Source organism: Rattus rattus, chromosome 11 (genome assembly GCF_011064425.1).
Source record: "Rattus rattus isolate New Zealand chromosome 11, Rrattus_CSIRO_v1, whole genome shotgun sequence".
NCBI classification, from domain to species: domain Eukaryota; kingdom Metazoa; phylum Chordata; class Mammalia; order Rodentia; family Muridae; genus Rattus; species Rattus rattus.
This window is the reverse complement of record NC_046164.1, coordinates 36,585,110-36,607,428: the sequence shown is the minus strand read 5'-3', so window position 1 is coordinate 36,607,428 and position 22,319 is coordinate 36,585,110.

Here is a 22,319-nt window from a genome sequence, read left to right as displayed (position 1 = left end):
CTCGGTATGGTATGCCTTGTATGGTAGGCTATACCACAGTGGCTCACTACTAACAGAAGATTTGAAGATGTGTACTAGACTTCATATGCACTGTATAATTATCATTTATGGATAAAAGCAACCAAAAGAGCCATACGCATATATTTTAAAAAAATCTTTAAAAATATGTATTAGTAAAACTTCACAGATACAGACAGCATCTAGTGTCACAAGGAGACGTAAGAATCTTAAGTCAAGGGGGTTGGGGATTTAGCTCAGTGGTAGAGTGCTTGCCTAGGAAGCGCAAGGCCCTGGGTTCGATCCCCAGCTCCGAAAAAAAGAACCAAAAAAAAAGAATCTTAAGTCAAAGTGGTTTGTGAATTATCAACTTGAGCTACACAACTCTGGATTTTGATTGTCTTCTTTCCTCCCTTGTCTGTATTTCTTTCTTTCTTTCTTTCTTTCTTTCTTTCTTTCTTTCTTTCTTTCTTTCTTTCTTTTTTTCTTTCTTTCTTTCTTTCTTTCTTTTTTCCTTTCTTTCTTTCTTTCTTTCTTCCTTTCTTCCTTTCTTCCTTCTGTCCTTCCTTTCTCTGTAGTCTCTTTCTGTTGTGAAGAGGAATTTCTAATATGTTTGCCAAAATGTGAACTGAAAAAGAATGACACCAAAAGCCAGTAGGCCATCAACTCTACACAAAATTTACAGGAAACCGAGTAAAGTTACAAGTGGGTGAAATGACCCTTCCTAAAGATGAGTATATCAACTGGTTGGAGAGTAACAAACTGTTACCCCTAAGTATACATACAAGTAATAGTATATGGATCCAACAGATTATACTTAGGAATATATATTTATATGTAAGTACATATGTGCAGAGAATAATAATTACTGAAATAAGAGGATATGAATTTGAAGGAGAGTGGAGAGGGATATCAGGGTGTTTGGAGGAAGAAAATGGAAAGGAGAAATGTTGTAATATCAGAAATGAACTAAAAATAAAAAGAATGTTTGAGTGCGCAGAATTAAAAGAAAACAAAATTAATTAAATATAAGAAAATTAGCTATCCAGCCTTAGTGGGTTTTTCTAAGTAAAGAAATAAATTAGTTACTAAACAACCCCAGTGAGATAAACTCCGAGATAAGCAAATAACCAATCAACTATGAAATCAATAACTTCTATTTATGATGATTGAAGAGGCTTGGAGATACTGTTCAGTGGTTAAGAGTACTTCATCCCTTTGGGTTTGGTTCCTAGCAACCACATGGGGCAGATGAACTCCATGTACAATTTTGATTCCTGGAAGTCTAGTGCCATCTTTTGCTTTAGACATGCTACAGACAAGTAGATAAACAGATTGATAAATAAATCAATAAGTCAATAAATATTAAAATTTAAGGAACATAACTACTGCTCCCAATATAAAACAAAAAATATACAAATTAAAAAAAAGAATATGTGAATTAAAGTTAATGTTCTTATTTAGTGTTAACTAGTATTAGAGATAAAATGATGGAGTTCTATATTCCATATTATTTTACACAAATATAAATAATCTAAAATTATAAGTGTAAAAGATGTACATAGGTGAAAGTTCAGACATTTCATAGTTTTGTTATTCAGTGCACCTAGATATTATATAATATGCATTTTGTAAAATGTGTACCATTTATAGTTTTCCCTGCAGTTTTAAGAACATGCTATAATTTGCCCACTTTGTTATACATGTTTCATAATTCCCATTATATCAAACTCAAATATGTCATATTCAGTGTAGTTCTTGCTGCACATGCTATATCACTTAATAAATGATTTAATAACACAATTATAAAACAAGATTTTATCTATTTTACCTATATTTTACTATTTTAAATAGTTCAAGATTAAGTCAGTAAAGTATATATCCTTAATTCATATATTTGAATATTATTCTCCTAAAGATATTATTTTATATCTGACCTAAGGATAGGAGATGAGTTTTTCACATGTGTAAATGGATAGTGTTTAACTTTTAAGATGAGAATTCGGGATATTGCTTCACCCAATGTCTATCACACTTCTGTTTATTCTCTGAAAGCTTTATAGAAATCCTAATTTTTTGTTTTGTAAGTGATGTTCAGTTTTCAAAAAGTAAGAATTTGGTTATCATTAATTTCTAGGTATAAATATAACTTTTGCCTAACCCATGATATTATATTGATGGTGTGTGTATGTGTGTGTGTGTGTGTGTGTGTGTGTGTGTGTTTTGTATGTGTTTATATAGACAGGTACATGCAGGTATTCAAATACATGTACCTGTGGAGGCTAAAGGTCAGTGCTGTATGCATTCTTCAGTCATTCTCTAACTAGTTGTTTTCTGAGACACCATTGCCCTTTCCAATTAAGATCATTAATTCTGCTAGGTCAGCTGGCCATTAAGCTCCAGGCATTCACCTAACTCTGGTCCGTGAGCTTTTGGGATCTACAAATTTTGATTTAAAGAGTTTTTAAATCAGTATGTTTGTAATGAGAGTCGCTGAAAGTGAATTTCTTCTTTTAATATAATTCTACATCTAGCAGGGGGTGAATATCCAAAATATATAGAGAACTCAAGAAAATAGATAAAACAAACCAAATAATCTAATTACCTAATGGGGTAGAGATCTAAACAGAGAATTCTCAACAGAGGAATCTCAAATGTCCAAGAAACACTTAAATAAATGTTCAAAGCCCTTAACCATTAGGGAAATATAAATCAAAATGACTCTGAGAATCAACGTTATACCTAACAGAATGACTAAGATCCAAAATACTAGTGACAGTTCATGATGGCGAGGATGTGGAGCAATTGGATCACTCCTCCATTGTTAGTGCCATGGCCACTTTGGAAATCAAATTGGCAGCTTCTCCCAATATTAGAAATAAATCTACCTCAAGACCCATCTGTACCAATTATAGGTATATACCCAAAGGGCACTTCTCCATACCACAAAGACACTTACTCAACTATGTTCACAGCAGATTTATTCACATCAGCTAGAATCACACCAGCTAGAAACTAGGTACAATCTAGATGTCCCTCAACCAAAGAATGAACAAAGAAAATGTTGTACATTTACACAGTGGAGTATTACTCAGCTGGTAAAATAAATAACATCATGAAAATGGCAGACAAATAAATGAAACTACCTCCTGAGAGAGGTAACCTAGACTCCCTAAGACAAACCTAGTATGTACCAACTTGAAAGTGAATGTTAGCTATAAAAGTAAAAGATAATCAGGCTAAAATCTTTAGAACCAGAGAGGTTAAGTAAACAAGGGAGAACTCAGGGCAGGACACCTGGATTGTCCAGGAAATGAAATAGATTTTCGGGGCAAACTGGAAGTAGGTAGGGTTGGGAAGAGGAGAAAACAAGATGAGGGGATCAAAGGAGAGAATGCCAGGAGAGATCATCTTGAAAGGAAGAGGGAGTAGCATCATTTCTGGAACAATGAAGAAACATATTGCAATGGAAACACCTAGGAATCTATGAAGATGAATTTAGCAAATCTCTTAGTGATGGAGGATAAAGAGAATCATCTGTATCTAGACAAGGCTTTTGGTAGAAGGCTGGGACACCAACCCAGCCACCAACTTTCAACCTACAATTTGTCATGCCTGCAAGACATGCTGGAGTAAAGGAAGCTAAAATCTATGGGAGTGGCCAATTAGTGACTGATCTAACTTGAGACCCGTGCCGTGATGGGTAGCCTACATTTAATACTACCTGGTGACTGGAGATCACCTAGGACACAACTAACTTTGACCAGCAATAAACAAGTATGAATAAATGAATGAATAAAATTAAAAGAACGGCATGATTTTTGATGATACTCTGCTATAATTGTACACAAGAAGATAGCACAAATGTCATAAAGAGGCTTCATCCAACAACTGATAGAAGCAGATACAGAGACCCACAGTCAAATATTTGACAGAGTTTGGAGTAATCTGTGGAGGACAGGGAGGGGGAATTTAGGAGCCAGAAGGATCAAGAACACCACAAGAACATGTTCCACAGAATCAACTAACCAGGAATAATAAGGGGCTGGCAGAGAATGACCAGGGAAGCTGTATGGGTCTGACCTAGGTTCTGTGCATATACCATATATGTTATGGTTATGTATATTGGTGGGACTCATAACACTGGAAAGAGAAGCTTCCTCTGACTCTTTTGCCTGGACCTGTTTCCTCCCACTGGGTTGCCTGATTCAGCCTTAACATGAGGGATATGCCTCATGTAAGACTTTATCACATACAACATGATATGCCATGTTTGGTTTATGTCCCTGGAAAGCTTGCATTTTCATGAGAGGAAAGATGGAGCAGAGGATATGGTGAAGAGGAAAGAGTGAGAGGGAGACTGGGAGGAGAGGAGGGAGGAAAACTATGGTTGGGATGTACTGTATGAAAGAAGAATTAAAACAAATAGTAGCTGCAACTAATGAGTTTATCTAAAGGTCCAAGATCTGATCACCACAATCAAAATAAAATAAAACTACTGTTTCTTACATGTGTGCACACAAAAACACACACACACACATAAACACATACACACACATACAGACACATAAACACACATACACACACATACACATACACACACATACACTCACACACATACACATACACACACACACACACACACAATTGATTTTTGCTGTCTACCAATCATCATTCCCTGTCCTTCTTTCTATATCTCTTCCTCAGTATCTTAAAACTACCATTTTGTTCCTCCTCTGCCTTTACCAATAAAATAGTTAGAAGAAACTGAAGAAAAAATCCTATGTAATAAACATTAAAATAAATGTAAATGATAACTATGACTTCTCCATACAGCTTATGAGAACATGTAGAATCATATGGGATGAAAAAAAAATGACCCTATTTTCTACAGAAAACAGTAAATTTTAGTAATTTCCTAGATATCTGAGCATCTGGCTTTTCAGGATACATAATGTATTTTTATATAAACAAATGTGCAGGCTTTCAGCAGTACGACATAAAGAACCTTCAGAATTGGGAGTACAATACACAGAATATACAGTCACAGTTTTATTTTCTTTATGTAGTCCTATTGACATTTCTCATAATTCATGTGTAATAGCACTGTATATCTGCCTTTAGGGAAAGAGGAGAGAGAAAAAAATGCAGAAGCATTTTCAAATGTTGACTACTTCTCCCCCCACCCCCTGATCCCCTTACATGATGCCATAGAATTGGTGTGCAAGACTGAACTTCTGTTACTCTTCTAACTGAGCTGTGTTGTTTGAACATTGGGTGTACATTATTCTAAAGTTATGTGTTACTCATTTTGCCACCATTGTGTGTCAGTAGATTATGATCTAAACTGAGAGAAGAAGTGATGCTTTTCTTGTTAGTATCATATTTTAAGTCAACTAGATTTGTGATTCACTGAGTATTATAAAAGTTTTGTTAAAACGTCTGTAGAATAAAATGGAACATGAAACCTCTTCTGTTGACCTTCTGGCGATAAACTAAACAGAGCTTCTTGGTTGGAGAAGGCATTTTTATGAAAGATGCTCGGTCTTATCTTTCTTGTGGTCAGAGGTCTAAAATATGCCTCATGAAATACAAGCCATAATGGAAGCTGTTTGTGTGAACTACAGCCTTTGAAGGCTGGCTTTAAAATCATTTATTATACGAATGATTTCCCATTGCACCAATGTACTGGAGCCTCAAGTGGCCATGGCTTGATGTCATACATGCTCAAACTCCTTTTTGCTATCAGAAATAAAATGATTGATTTTGTTTTATTTAAGATTCAAGTCAAATGTCATTGGAGAGCTTTTTACTTCTGAAAACAGGCATAGGCACCAGCAAGAGACTGCATGAAATCAAAATATAAACAGGATTACCATGCCACTTACTAGTTATTTGGTTATAAGAAAAGTTATTTCATCTCTTTTTTACCTCAGTTAAGGCAAATGGTGAAACAAATGAATCAGAACATATTTACACAGACAAATAATACATTGTAAAGAAAATAAATATAACTGTGGTAATAAATAATATAATTATCTCTTATAAAACACTTCTAAATCTTACATGTCTGGTAATATGCTTAAATACTTGATCCTTAACATTGTTTATTAAATATGTTTTATAAAAATAAAATAATTAGATTTTATTTTCATGACTGAATACTATCCCAGCCACATGCAGTGATTTAAATTAATCGATATTATTTATTAATGAATTAATATTGCCATTTATTAAAATTAATTTTTCATTCACCAAATGACTTCCTGAGAACTTTATTCTTGATACAGGAGAAATCAGGGTCCCATCTTGATGTTCTTAGTTTCATCAACAAAATAATTTAATAAAAAAACTTAAGTGAAAGAACAGAACAATTTTTTAGTGTTTAAAAGAAAAATGCCGGGCAGAGAATTGGTAAGATCTCAGCAGCCGTCTGGAAAAGGAGAATGGTGGAGAGGAGGACAGACAGCCCACTCCATGAGCTGTCAGATAACGGAGGACAAGTAGCCATGGTAGAGAGAGACTTTAGAGAAAGGAAGAAGCTCACATGTTGTGGGGAATGTCCAAACTTAAGGGAAACATGCTTAAGAGAAAAAGAAAACTCTGATCTCCTGGGTAGATTTGTAGGCTGTAGACCCCATCATCTTAGAAGCTCAGACATTGTTGGCTCTGTTTGCTCATGCCCCAGAGGCTGAGATTCTGAAGCAGAAAAAAGCCCAGTGTTGTCTTCTCCTTCCAGGTGAATGACCTGCTCCAACTGCAGTGTTAAATCTCCATCCACACACAGGGATGGACAATGAATGGTAGTATTTTTCCACTAACAAAGCATCCCATTAGTAAAGTAGAAAATCTTAGGCTTGTTTTTTCATGAGGTGTTTATTGGAAAACTGTACTCTATACAGAAAATTACAAAATAGTGCAACTGACTTTCACTCACCCTTACTCTTCCATTAAAATATGTGAATAATACCTCACAAATGTTTTATGTATAACAAAATGTTTTATGTATAACAAGTATAACAAAATATGTATTTGTGCATTATTTCGATCGTAGCTTCTAGATGCCATAGTCTTTCCTTATTATATATTTCATAATATAGTATCTCAAATTTGATTGAAAAAAAACCTCATTTTAAAAGATCTGCTCGATTTTCATGTTGGTCCCTTAACAATTGGAGCAGCAGCTGTCTCTAAAGCTGTTGCCTGTCTGTGGATCGCATGCCCCTAACTGAGCTGCCTTGTCTTGCCTCAGAGAAGATAGGCTTGGCAGAGACTTGATGTGCTATGGTGAGGGGATTCCTGGAGTGGAGGTGTGGACATGATAGGTTCTCCACTCTCTCAGAGAAGGTTAGGGGAAATCGCAGGATGGACTGTGCAAAGGAGGGCAGGGAGTACTCAGGGATGTACATTGACTAAATTATTAATGGCAGAAAAAAGTAGAAAATAAATCATTACTTTCTAATATTTCACCTCAATTTAAATATTCTCTTCTATCTCCTACCTCTTTTAAGAAATTGTAGTCCTGGTACCGATGATCAGAAATGCAAATCCAAAATTTTCAGAGAAATAAATATTATCCCTAAATTTTAGGCTCTTTCCAAATTCACATTTTTCTTAGAAAACTCAACAACAACAAAACCCATTAACAGGCTCTTTTCTCTTGTAAAATTGCTTCGTGGCTTATTTTCATAATTCTCATTTGTATTTGCAAATTAGTTTTGTTAATTTTCTTCGTTCCCATAGCCAAACACCCGGCACTCTAAAGAATGAGGACTATCCTGCAATTATTAGTTTATGAAAATTTCATAGACTTTTATTTATCCAAATTAACTAGCAGAATGTTTTTCACTTGCAAATCCTGAGCAAGATTTTCTTGATAATGCTGAAGAGAATGTTATCATAAATAGGCATGATCACTGTGTCAATACCCAATTGCCCTCTGATAGGATTTGAAGTCTCATTGTCCCTGATGGTTGAGGGAGAGCCAGATACTATAGGTCTAGATAATATCCCAGGCCCTGGGAGATCCTAGACCAGGCTATAACTTATCACTATTGTATATGTAAGTTGTTCTAACATCAAACTACCTTTTCAAAAAGATATTTTTTGATGATAATTTATAGAATTTGTTAATTTTCACACCCAAAATAGCTTGTATTTATTAATCATTATAACTCTTTACTATTAAATATTTCAATGAATATACATGGGTCATACAGTCCATATATGTATATATATGTATATATGTGTATATATATATGTATATATATATAGTTGTAAAAAATAGTTTCTTCTGATACTGTGTCAATGGATTTAGTCTGAGTAAGTCCCAAATCTGAAATTATTGCCAACCACATTTTCATTTTATTTTATTTTATTTGTGTATGTGTTTGTGTGTGTGTGTGTGTGTGTGTGTGTGTGTGTGTGTGATTGATCAGCATATCATTGAATGCTATCCACAAGACTTTCAGCCCCTTCCCTTAGGACGAATTGAACTCATATGGTTTATTTACCTTATACTTCCACAGATTGGATAGGGCATGAGTTTTTAAACTAACTTCAGAAAAGGGCATAACCAGGAATGTAGTCATACTTCCAAAATACCACAAAACAGCTTTTACCTCAATTGTTAATATAGCTCCCTTCTGATACCTCTTTAACTGGGCCTCCAGAACTGATATTTGCCTTAATATGTCCTAAGCTCCTCTTAAGGATAGACATTAAGTTTTTCCTACGCTGTTCAACCACTTTTCTAGTCTAAATTCCCAAAATCTATAATACTTCTCCAAAGGACAGCATTGTCACCTGTTTCACAGCAGTATTTGACATCTTGTAGCAACTTCTGTTTAGTTACCTTTCTATTGCTTTGATAAAATGCCACAACCAGTCCAACTGTAGAAGCAAAGGCTTAATTGGGATTATGGTTCTGGAGGGGTAAGATCCCTCATGGTAGGAAGCAAACATTGTGGTGACTTGAATAGCAGGCTGAGAGATTACATACTGAATTGGGAAAAAGAAATCAGGAAACAAATAGAAATGGCACAAGTCTTTAATCTCTGAAAGCCCACATCAATGGGCATTGATGCATTTCCTCAGAAAGACCAAACATCCTAAGCCTCTGCAAACAGAACTACCAACTGGTGACCAGAAATTTAAATGCATAAGACTATGGGAATTTTATTATGATTCAGAAGACCATGTTGTACATTTAGCTAAATACATTTAAATTAAGAAATTGAAATTCTCAGTTATTCCTTTAGACTTAGGTAAACAAATAGAGGTCTATGCAAAATATAAAATATAATAAAATAAAAAACCTACACTTCAAAAACTCTTCTTTCAAGATGGGTTCTGTACTTTTGATATATGAAATACACCTAACATGTCAAAGATATAATGAAGTACTTGCCATAGTTATCAGAGCTCAAAGCAAATACAGGAAAAATATACATTATAAAAATATATATTGTGTGATATAAAGAAGTTTACGTGAAGGGTCTCTAGCACAGTGAAGGGCCACCACTTGACAAGACAGACACCATCTTTGTAACCAGACCTCCATTTTATACAGTAGGCCCTGTCCCTAGGTTTAGCTCTAATTACTAAAAAACCCACAAACTGTTCCAGGAAGGAACCTCCCTTGACACAGGCCTCCAGTAAAAACTACCTAACATTCTGGAGGCTGTAGATAGATTAAGATCATTGTTAAGCAGTTGTGAAACTGCCAAGTTGATAAGCCCTTCCTCACCCTGCTGTAACCAAAATAAAAAGGCTGAACAATGGGTGCTCTGGGCATTCTGCACTACCCTGCTGCATTGGACAGGACTGAGGGTGTGAGCTTAAACTTGAATAAAGACTGTTGCTTTTTTATATAAGTTCGACTCCTGCTGGTCTTGGGGGACACTTGCGTCTGGGCCTGACAGAGAGCATGCAAAGAAAATACTAAACGGGATAACACAAAGCTTGCAAAGTAAATACTAAACGGTGAGGACATTATGAAGGACATGATGACAACTCCGCTTTTACGTAAAACTATATAAGAACTAAAAAGAGATGCTATAGAAATAGAAAAGCTGGCTTCCAATCTGAATCAGTGCCCTGAGCAGACTTTGGGCACTGACTCCATACACAGTCCCACAAGACCCAGAGGAAGCTCGACTCCCAAGTGCTCTAACACGTCCAGGATCACAGGTGCGGAGGCCACAACATCTGTGTGAACACTGGTGTAACTGAGTTCCCCAGGATCCAGAGACACAGGAACTCCTGCCGAGCCAGGGTCCTAGGTTCCCTCCAGTCTGAACCAGTGCCCTGAGCAGACTTGGGGTGCTGGCTCTGCACCAACTCCTACAACACCCAGAGGGGGTCCGACTCCCAGGTGTTCTGAAAAGCCCAGGTTCATAGAAGAGGAGGCCACATCTGCCCCAACACCCAGTACCTGGGAACCCTCCAGGAATAAGGGAAAAACAAAGAACAGCCCCAGCAGAGGCCCCACACCTGTTCTTTCCAGTTTTCACCTGTGCCCGGAGCAAATCTAGGGCTCTGGCTCCCCACCCACTCCTGCAACACCCTGAGAAAGCTTGACTCCCAGGAGCACTGATATAACAGGATCTTGGGAGCTTGGTCACTTTAGGATTTCAGAAGCCCATAGGCAGCTTGACTCCCAAGAGCTCTGACACACTCTGGATCTCAGAATCCCAGGATTCCAGAATAACAGGATCACCGAGACAGCTGGACTCAGAGAAGTTCTGACACAACCAGGATCACAGAAGAATCCTGCACAAGAGGCTGCAGTCAGAGACAGCAAGGGCAGCTAACATTAGAGATAATCAGTTGGAAGGGGCAAGCACAAGAACATATGCAACAGAAACCGAGGCTACTTAGCATCCTTAAAACCCAATTCTCTCACTCCAACAAGTCTTGGTTACCCCATCACACCAGAAAACAAAGATTTGAATTGAAATTCACATCTCATAATGATGAGAGAAGACTTTAGGAAGAGCATAAAGAACTCCCTTAAAGAAATACAGTACAACACAGGTAAACAAGTAGAAGCCCTTAAAGAGGAAACACAAAAATCTTTTAAAGAATCTTTTAAACAGGAAAACACAACCAAACAGGTGAATGAATTGAACAAAACCATCAAGGATCTAAAAACTGGAATATAAACAATAAAGAAATCACAAAGGGAGATAACCCTGGAGATAGAAAACCTAAGAAAGAGATCAGGAGTCATAGATGTAAGCATCACTAGCAGAATACAAGAGATAGAAGAGAGAATCTCAGGGGCAAAAGATACCATTGAAAACATCGACACAACAGTCAGAGAAGATGCAAAATGCAAAAATCTCCTAAACAAAAGCATACAGGAAATACAGGACACAATGAAAAGGTCAAAACTAAGGATAAAAAGAAAGTGAAGATTCCCTACTTAAAGAGCCGATAAATATCTTCGACAAATTATAGAAGAAAACTTCCTTGACCTGAAGAAAGAGATGCCCATAAACATGCAAGAAGCCTACAGAACTCCAAATAGACTGGACTAGAAAAGAAACACTTCTCATCACATAATAATTAAAACACCAAATGCACAAAGCAAAGAAAGAATATTAAAAGCAGTAAGGGATAAAGGTCAAGTAATATATAAAGGCAGACCTCTGTCAGATTACACCAGATTTCTCACCAGAGACTATGAATGCCAGAAGATCCTTGGCAGATGCCATACAGACCTTAAGAGAATACAAATGACATTCCATGATACTATATCTAGAAAAACTCATAGACAATTAACATAGATGGACAAACCAAGATGTTATAGGACAAAACAAAATTTAAACAATAACTTTCCACAAATCTAAGCCTACCAAAAAAAAAAAATGTAGAACTCCAACATAAGGATGAAACTACACTCTGGAAAAAGCAAAAAAGTAATCTTCTTTCAACAAACCCAAAAGAAGATAGCCACACAAACATAATTCTACCTATAAGAACAAAAATAATAGGAAGTAACAATCAATTTTCCCTAATATCTCAATATTAATGGACTCAATTATCCAACAAAAAGACACAGAGTGACTGACTGGGTATATAATCAGGACCCAGTATTTTCCTGCATACATGCAACACATCTTAGTGACAAAGACAGATTGTACCTCAGAGTAAAAGGCTGGAAAAAATGTTTTTTCAATCAAATTGGTCTGAAGAAAGAAGCTGAAGTAGTCCTTCTAATACCGAATAAAGTCGCGTTTCAATCAAAAGTTATAAAAAAGGATAAGCAAAGACACTTTATACTCATCAAAGGAAATATCTACCAGGATGAACAATCAATTCAGAACATCTATACTCCAAATGCCCACAGTCATAAAAGAAACCTTACTGAAGTTCAAAGCACACATTGCACCTCACACAATAATAGTGGAAGATTTCAACACCCCACTCTCATCAAAGGACTGATCATGGAAAGAGAAAACAACAAACAGGGACACAGTGAAACTAACCGAAGTTATGAACTAAATGGATTTAACAGCTATCTATAGAACATTTCATCCTTAAACAGAAGAATTTACCTTCTTCTAAGCAACTCATGGCACCTTTTCCAAAACTGACCATAAAATCGGTCACAAAACAGGTCTCAACAAGAAGATTGAAATAATCCCATGCATCCTATCAAACCACAACGGATGAAAAGTAGTCTTTAATAACAATTAAAAAAAACCCCAAAAGCCCACATACACATGGAAGCTGAACAAGGGTCTACTCAATGATAACTTGGTCAAGGAAGAAATAAAAAAAAAAAATTAAAGACTTTTTTTAATTTAATGAAAGTGAAGTCAGAGCATACCAAAATGTATAAGACACAATGAAAGCATGGCTAAAAGGAAAACTCATAGCTGCTGAGTACAAAAAAAAAAAAAAAAAAAAAGGAGAGATCATACACAAGCAGCTTAACAGCACACCTGGAAGCTCTAGAACATAAAGAAGCAAATACACACAAGAGGAGGAATTAGCAGGAAATAATCAAACTCAGAATGAGAAAACTCAAAAGGAGAGATAAGCCATTAGCCAGACTTACCAGAGAGCACAGAAAGTGTGTCCAAATTAACAAAATCGGAAATGCAAAGGGAGACATAACAAAAGAAACAGAAGAAATTAAAAAAACTTATTTGATCTTACTATAGCCTATAGTCAATAAAATTCGAAAATATGGACGGAATGGGTAATTCTTAGACACATGTCAGGTACCAAATTTAAATTAGGATCAGATAAGTCATCTAAACACTACATTAACCCCTAAAGAAATAGAAGCAGTCATTAAAATCTCCCACCAGAAAAGCCCAGGAGCAGATGGGTTTAGTGAAGAATTCTATCAGACCTTCAAAGAAGACCTAATGCCAATACTGTCCAAACTATTCCACAAAATTGAAACAGAAGGAACATTACCCAATTTGTTCTATGAAGCCACAATTATGTTTATACCTAAATTACACATAGACCCAACAAAGAAAGAGAACTTCAGAATAATTTCTTTTAGGAATACACTGTAAAAATACCAATAAAAATCTCACAAACTGAATCCAAGAACACATGAAAATGGTCATCCATCATGATCAAGTCGGCTTCACCACAGGGTTACAGGGCTGGTTCCATCAGAAATCCATCCATGGGGGGTTGGGGATTTAGCTCAGTGGTAGAGTGCTTGCCTAGCAAGCGCAAGGCCCTGGGTTCAGTCCTCAGCTCCGAGAAAAAGAAAAAAAAAGAAATCCATCCATGTAATTCACTGTATAAACAAACACATTGCAGGGAAAAACATGACTATTTCATTAGAGGCTGAGAAAGCATTTGACAGAATTCAACACTTCTTCATGGGAAAAGCCTTGGAAAGATAAGGAATTCCTGGCCCATACCTGGACATAGTAAAAGCAATATACACTAAATCGGTAGCCAACATCCAACTAAATGGAAAGAAACTTGAAGCATTCCAACTAAAATCAGGAACTTGACACAGCGACCCGCTCTGCCTATATATTCAATTTAGTACTTGAAGTTCTAGCCAGAGCAACTAGACAACAAAAGGAGGTCTAAGGAACAAAAATTGGAAAGAAAGAAGTCAAAATATCACTATTTGCAGATGACATGATAGTATACTTAAGTGAACCCAAAAGTTCTACCAGAGAACTTCTAAACCTGACAAACAACTTCTGCAAAGTGGCTGGACTTAAAATTAACTCATACAAATTTGTAACTTTCCTCTACTCAAAGTATAAACAGACTGAGAAAGAAATTAGGAAAACAACACCCTTCATAAGAGTCTCAAACAATGTAAAATACCTTGGTGTGACTCTAGCCAAGCAAGTAAAAGATCTGAATGACAAACCCTTCGATTCTCTACAGAGAGAAATCAAAGAAGATCCCAGAAGATGGAAAGATCTTGCAGGATCATGGACTGACAGGATTAATATAGTAAAAATGGTCATCTTACCAAAAGCAATCTACAGATTCAACAAAATACCCATACAACTCAAATCTTCATAGAATTAGAAAGAGCAATTTTCAAATTCATTTAGAATAACCAAAAACCCAGGATAGCAATAACTATTCTCAATGATAACAGAACTTCTTGGGGAATTATGATCCCTCACCTCAAGCTGTATTACTAAGGGGTAGTGATAAAAACTGCATGGTATTGGTACAGAGACAAGCAGGTAGGTCAATGGAATAGAATTGAAGACCAGAAATGAATCCACACACCTATGATCCCTTGATCTTTGACAAAGGAGCTAAAACCATCCACTGGAAAAGACAGCATTTTCAACAATTGGTGCTGGTTCAACAATCATTCCATTCTTATTTGCTTGTACAAAGTTCAAGTCCAAGTGGATCAAGGACCTCCACATAAAACCAGATACACTCAAACTAATAAAAGAGAAAGTGGATAAGAACCTCAAACATATGGATATAGGGGAAATTTTCCTGAACAGATCATTAATGGCTTATGCTCTAAGATCAAGGGTAGACAAATAGTACCTCATGAAATTGCAAAGCTTTTGTAAGGCAAACGGACACTGTCAATAGGACAAAATGGCAACCAGGAAGCTGCTGTTTGGGTGAGTTCACTGGCTTAAAGGAAGAGGCCAGGGAAGTCATCACGGGAGTGGAGGGGAGAAAGGACCCCCTGTTCAGAAAGAAGAGGAGGAAGACGAGGATGAGGAGGAGGAAGAGTAGGAAGAGGAGGAGGAAGAATAGGAGGTGTGGGAGGAGAAGAAGGGGAAGAGTAAGAGGAGGAGGAGGAGAGGAAGAGAGAGTAAAACATCTGGATTATATATGGAAGTTCTGGAGAAAAGACAGCCCAGTCCCTGGAATGAAAAACTCAAGGTTGGAGAAAGGGTATGCTAGCTATAGACCCGTAGATGCTGGGAAAACCTGTAGGTCATGTCTGCTTTCACATGTACAATCTGCACCACAGTTCCTTGTTCCCAGTCTGAAACCAAACACAAATAATTCAGAAATTATAGAGAATAGTTTGTTAAAATTATTTTGTGAGGAAAAACAGGATGGGAAAAGCAAGAAAAAAAATGGCACTGTGGATAGTAGTGCTGAGCTGAGGGGAAAATGGAGCAGAAACTACAAAGAATGCACCATGACCCCAGATTTTCAAAAGGAAGAGACGATTCATTGCCATCTGGAAGTTTAATAATCTATTTGTTCAAACAAAACACAGAAGCAAATTAAATTGGTGTGGCATGATTTTAATAAATGCTATCTTGCCTTGAATGACTGATTTGCAAGTGAATGGAAAAGGCCAAGAGCCTTTGGGGAATTTAGAGGGGGAAGATACCACCTTTTACTGTGCAAGTGACTTGGACTTATTGGAGACAGAAAACTGCAATACAGTCCTAAGCTCGACCTTGAACAGTCCTCACTCATGTGTATGACTGGCTTAGTAAAGGCTGCGCACGTAAAATACACATTAAAGCTGAAGAGAAAATCAGCACAAATGTCTTGAAATGGATTCAATTGATTGGTAGACACAACTTGCTAAAATTAACACCATTTAAAGTGATTTTTTTGGTGTGTGCATTCATACTGTCTAGAAGTCAGAAACATTCCTTCTCCTCCAACACAGGGGTTTGACTATAGAAGCATGTTATCATCAGAACTCTTTTGAAATATACACGGTTTTGGAAAATGTGTTTTTCAAGGAGTCCACTTTAAGAATAAGAGAAAAGAAAAGGATAAATTTATTCTATTCACAGTTTACTAAATTGTCCATTTAACAGTGTTTCTTTCAACAATGCTCAAATGATTAGCTCTAATTCCAGTGCTTTAAGAGGGTACCTGGATTTGGTTTTTCTTTATGCCTCCTTTTCTTAATGAAAAATAGTATTTGTCTAGAGACACAATAGAGAAGATGATGTTGACAACAGACAAATTATCTCTCCTCCAGAAAGGTGATTGATTGCATGGGTACATTATCTTGTCAGTGATTATTGTGTCTTTTCATTCATTCATTCATTCATTCATTCATTCATTCATTCATTCATTCTAGTATTTTGACTGGAAACGATGGTGAACCAATTACTTAGAATACTGAATTTGAATAGGGGAGCTGTTATAATCATCTTTAGAAACACATTATAAATCTGCATAATAATATCTAATAAAAGGTGTCCTTGGAATTGATAATTTACCATCAGCTTGGTTATAAAGACTAATGCCAACATTTTATTTATGCTTAAAGGAAAGCCAGTTGTATCATGCTGACTTCTTTGAGTGCCAATTTGTGGAAAGTTTTGTAATATTTTAGATTGCAGCTTCAAAGTCAATTAAGGTGTCTTTATCCTCAAAATAAGAAAAATATATTAAAATAACTATATGTTGTAGAAAAGTCACATGAAATATAAAATGTGCCAATGTCTGGGGAAAAGGAAAATAACTTAGTCCATTCTGAAGTTGAATTCCTATCTCATGGAGAAAATGGAAAGTCCATTATGTACTTTCCAATTAGATATAATTTCATGTTTATTTTATAACAAAAATATAAACTCAATTTTTGTTCTGTCCATTGGTGAAAATAGGTGTTTAATTAGCTTGCTCTAACTAAGCCTGGTCTAATCTGTGGCCATCTGTATGTGTAGTAGTATATTTCTTACAAAACAGGGCAAAATTGAGTTTGGTGAGTGTACTGGCTAGTTTTGTGTGTCAAATTGAAACAAGCTGTAGTTGTCACAGAAAAGGGAGCCTCAGTTGTGGAAATGCCTCCATGAGATCCAGCTGTAGGGCATTTTCTCAATTAGTGATCAAGTGGGGGGCGACCCAGCTGTCCCCTGGCTGGTGGTCTTGGGTTCTATAAGAAAGCAAACTGAGCAAGCCAGGGGAAGCAAGCCAGTAAGAAACATCTGTTCATGGTCTCTGAATCAGCTCCTGCTTCCTGACCTGTTTGAGTTCAAGTCCTGACTTCCTTTGGTGATGAACAGCATGGAAGTAAGCTGAATAAACCCTTTCCTCCCTAATTTGCTGCTTGGTCATGATGTTTGTGCAGGAATAGTAACCCTGACTAAGACAAATTGGCACCAGCATAGTGGGGTATTCCTGTGAATCCTGACCATGTTTGGGGAGAACTGTGGAAGGACTTTGGTACTTTGAGCTAGAAGAACTATTGGGATGTTAAGAGCTTCTGTAGGAGCTTAAAAGATAATGTTGAGAACAGTGCGGAAGATGGAGGCCTGGCTTGTGAAATTTCAGAGGGAAGATTTAAGACTCTTATCAGGGCTGTTGCTATTTTGATTGTGAAGATTGTGTGGTTTTGGTTAGGTGGGGCTGAAGAATCAGCTGTGATTAACAAGATACCAGAACTACTAAGGCGAACCTTTGAGTTACTGGGACTATTGATGCTGGTCACCTAGAGCTAAGAAGTTAGTGATGATTAGGAAGAGACCAGCATCACTGAGGTAAAATCTTCTGGGAACTGTTTCTGAGAGCACAAAGAGGCTGTGTTCCAGAGATAGCCAAGGTTGTACCTCATGCTGTGGCTGTACTTGGTAATGTGTAAGAGTCACCAAAGTGGTACTGGTTTTGAAGGCATGAAGGGGTCATGAAGAGCAGCTGAGGCTGGGCACTGTGAGAGGACATGGAAGGCCATTGGTGAGGGTGCACCCTCAGTTGCATCTGATGGCACAGGACTGAAGGAGTCACGCAAAGTAGTTGAGGCTTGACACTGTGAAGAGAGCCTGTGAGAGGCTGTTGGTGAAGCCTAGTTGGAGTAGAAGAGAGCAGTACCTAGTTGGAGATGCCAGTACCATGAGATGACCACCAAGAACAGCAGCAGCAGTGGAGTACAGGCATCTGGAGCCTAGAAGACAATGTGTGTACTACAAAGGGCAGAACTGGAGAAATGACCCAAACCCTTGGAGGAGCCTAGAAGATCATGAGTGGACACCGGACAGTTAGTTTGATTTCACTTTTGATTGTGACTGTGCCCTGATATTTTTCCCTCTTGACCTAAGGAGGTATTTTGGTGGAGTCTACAGTTAAGAGACTTCGAAATTTAAAAAGACTTTGAATTTTAAAAGATATTGGATATTTTAAATAGATTGAACTTTTAAGATGTAAAGACTGTGTGACTCTTAAAGTTATTTAGATCTTGAGGATGAATAAGAAAGTAAGGGTTGAGGCTTAATAGCAATGTGTTTGTGTGTCAAGTTGACAAGGGGTCAATTGTACTGGCTAGTTTTGTGTGCCAACTTGAAACAAGCTATAGTTATCACAGAAAAGGGAGCCTCAGTTGTGGAAATGCCTCCATGAGATCCAGCTGTAAGGCATTTTCTCAATTAGTGATCAAGTGGAGAGGACTTACCCCATTGTGGGTAGTGCTATCCTTGGGCTGGTGGTCTTGGGTTCTATAAGAGAGCAAGCTGAGCAAGCCAAGGGAAGCAAGCCAGTAAGAAACATCCCTCCATGGTCTCTGCATCAGTTCCTGCTTCCTGACCTGTTTGAGTTCCAGTCTTGACTACCTTTGGTGATAAACAGCAATGTGGAAGTGTAAGCTGAATAAATCCTTTCCTCCCCAACTTGCTGCTAGGTCATGCTGTTTTTGCAAGAATAGGAACCCTGACTAAGACAGTGGGTCTCCACGTTTACTTATAATGTCTTCTTGATGTATTATACTTCTAAGGAGTATAAATGATCTTTATTCTTTCTATTAATTTTAGTTGAAAGTATATTTTGTCTGTTTATAACTTCTTTATATTTGTTCCAGCTTTACAAACAATCTTTGGTTATTTTATCAAATTGTAGTCGTTCTGTCTTTGGTAGTGAGGTATGATTTTAGAATTCAGCAAAATAATGGAGCCAATCCAGTCAGCAATCCTATGAATCTTTTTGTTATTCTACTTCTTATGTTTTTATTGAAAATAGACTTTTTTCTATTCCAATACATCCTCACCACACTCATCCCTTCCTCCAATCCTTCCAGCTCCCTTCTACCTCTGCTCTCCCCAACCATTGTCCTTCTGCTCATCTCCTCTTCAGAAAACAGCAGGCATGCCCTCTAAACAGGGAAAAACCAATAACAAGATCCAAGACGACAAGGTGAAAGCCCTCACATCAGGCTGGACAAGGCAGCCCAATAGGAGGAAGAGTCTTCATAGCAAGAAGAAAAGAATCAGGGATATATCCATTCCCAGGGCTAGGAATCTTACCGAAACACCAAGTAACATCCATTACATGTACACAGGAAGACAGGAATGATGGCATAGAGACCTGGGATGAGTGGAGAGAGGGGAAATTGTGGTTGCATTGTATTAGATGAGAGAATAATCTATTCTGAATTAGCAATCATGCTGGTTTTTAATGTACTGTTTCTATAAATATATAAAAATACTTGTAAAATATTTTTTAAATGGAAGTGAGTGGAAGCAAAGTTTTGAATTGTCATCACTGGGGAAACATCTAAATCGTTTACCTAGATAAAAATCTCTCTGCCTCTGTTTGTACTTGATGTTTCAATGAGCACCACAATTTTCTGGCATTTCTACTGGCACACAAAAATTTGACCATTATAAGTTAAAAATGTCATCGTTAATTGCTTAAAACACGGTGTGCTATATAAAGTTGTAAATGTGCGCTGTGTGCGTAATGCTAGACATTGCCTTATTCCAGCTGTGTTATTGAGTGGTCAGGACAAGTTATATAATCTCATTATGCACTTATTTTGTTAACAATTTACTAAACAAGGATGCCAAGAGGAATAATACTTGTTTTATTCCGTGCACATAAATGTTTTATAATCCTAAAAGAATTTGGTGATATAAACAAGGACTTTTAGCATCCATTAAATATTTGAGTAATTTTCAACCTATTACATTTTACCTTTGTCCTGCTGACACAAATAATTCAGAGCATAGTGATCCAATAAATTAAAAAAATATGTAGTCATAATGCAAGAGGTTTTCTTAAATATATAGTTTAGTTGACTGGAGTTTAATTTATTTAAAAAGTTGAGTCTGTGCAGATATCTTTCTGAGAGTTGAGTGGGGAAAAACAGCTGAAGAAAACTAAATATAATCTCCTTATAGTTGTATTTTAGAAACATCTGTCAGCATTTTTAATCTGTCTGCTATTTCACTTGGGGACAATTCTGATCCTATGAACAGCCAACATTCCCTTTATTTATGTACATGTGTCCATTTATTTTATCATGAGATGTTACACCAGTGCCTGTCATACCCATGGGGGTTAGAGAAGATCTTCGGACATCACTCTTCTCTCTCGCAACATGGGTGGTAGACATTGAACTTAGGTTATATGGCGTGGGTGGTAACAAATTTCCACTGAATCATCTCTCTGAGCCAATTAAAATTGAGAAGAGAAAAATTCTAGGGGTTTAAATGCCACTCACTTCTCAAATTTTCCAAAAGTAACTGAAAGAATAATGGGAATAGGGGGATCCCCTTTGTGCTGGTTGGTGTTAGATAGGCCAACTTGGCACCAGAAAATTCATCTGAGAAGGAATCTCAATGAAAAATAATGCCTCCATAAGATCTGGTTATAGATAGGACTGGGAGGCACTTTCTTAATTATGATCAATAGGGGAGGGCTCAGGCCACTGAGTATGGTACCACCTATGGGAGGGTGATCCTGGGTCTGTAAGAGAGCCATGGAGACCAAGCCAATAAGTAACTCCTCCCCATGGGCTCTACATTAGTACCTGCTTACAGGTTCATGATCTACTTTAGTTCCTATCCTGACTTCTTTCTAGGATAAATAGTAATGTGGAAGTGTAAGCATAAACCCTTTCTTTCCCTACTAGCTTTTGGTTATATTGTTTCATCACAGAAAGACAAATGGTAACTAAGACAATGCATATTTTCCTAGTGCAACCTTTTCCAATCTGATAATGATAACTAGTTTTTCTTAACATTATTTGGGACAGGACCAGGAAAAAAGATTAGGGATAATAGTTTTTATCACTGTTTTCTACATGTTTTAGTTATCTGACAGGTTTTCTTGGAAATTAGACAATTTTAAATTCCCTGCATACATATTTATGATTTTTAAATATTGTAAATGTTCTATGTATGGTCCATCAGATGGATGGTAACGTCTCTGAAGATTATTTCACATTCCCATCCATAATACTTAGTGTTGATATGTACTTTTCATTAATGAATTTTCCTAGAGAGGCTTTTCATTCTGAAACAAGCCAAACAAATAGCAACTCAAAACAAAGCAATTCTTTTCATTTGCAGTCTCGTTTCTCTACATGGTTATAAGACAATACATTTTTATGAGACCAGAGTCCCAGTATTGTACAACCAATTTAAGCTTTTCCCCGAATTGCTTACAAATAAATGAATCACAGACTATGCTTATTTTGTTTGACTTTGAGAGTTACCGGGGGTAACCCCTAATCTAGTGTTCTATCAGCCTGGCTACCTTCTCAGCAGTGTACCCCAGATAATTGCTGTTTCTCCTGGCTACCTACACATGGTCCATCTCCCTTCATGGCAGCTTCTTTTCTCTCTTGTCTTTCCTCTTTCTCCTTCTGTCTCTCTTCTACAACAAGGTCACTCCAAACTCACCTACCTCTACTCCCTCTAGGATTTGGCTGTGTCAAATTTTACTTAATTTTAAGACTTAACAGTTTTAAATCAAGGACAAGGCTTTCACCACAAAACCTTGTAAACATGGGAAGTTACTCATAGGTCTTCACTTTTAAGAATGGAATTTAGCATAATAAAATATAGCAACAGAAAGAAAATTATTACCTAAGGTGACTAAATATTACCATATTTATACTAAAAGTGGTATAGAAGATGGTCAGGTGT